This window comes from Gregarina niphandrodes (genome assembly GCF_000223845.1).
Source record: "Gregarina niphandrodes unplaced genomic scaffold scaffold00043, whole genome shotgun sequence".
In the NCBI taxonomy this organism is placed as follows: domain Eukaryota; phylum Apicomplexa; class Conoidasida; order Eugregarinorida; family Gregarinidae; genus Gregarina; species Gregarina niphandrodes.
The window spans coordinates 115,089-115,732 of NW_011645811.1; positions in this window are offsets into that span (position 1 = coordinate 115,089).

Here is a 644-nt window from a genome sequence, read left to right on the forward strand (position 1 = left end):
CCGCTTTGGTGGATGCTTTAGTCTCAAAAACACGGGTCTCAGTTGTTCTTTCTACAGGCACTCTTTCAGTTGTCTCTGTAACTATCTCCGTGGTTCTGTTTGTTTCAGTTAGCCGTTCAGTCTCAGTAACCACTTCAGTAGTTTTAATTCTCTCTACTGGCGTTAATTCAGTTCGTATTTCAGTCACAATCTCCACCCTTTTGCCTCCTACTACTGGCACTGTCTTCCTCACTATTTCAGTCACGGTTTCCGTCTTCCCGGCTATCTCTACAGGCGTCCCTTCAGTACGTGTCTCGGTAACCACTTCAGTCGTTTCAGTTCTTTCTACAGGCGCTTTTTCAGTCCGAGTCTCACTAACAATCTCAGTGGTTCTACTAATAGGGATTGTTTCAGTCACTACTTCCCTCACTGTCCTTCCACCTCCAGACCGCGATTTAGGCGTTATTTTGGTCACCGTCTCCGTCCTTCCTGAACGTGTCGGCGTGGTGCGTGTTTTAGTCACCACCTCGGTTCTCTCGGTTCTTCGTTCCGGTGCTGTCTTACTCACTCTCTTGGTCGTCTCGGCTGATCCTGAACCGGCTTGCTTCCTTCGTGTTTCAGTCACTACTTCGGTTGTCTCGGTTCTTCGTCCAGGCGTTGCCTTG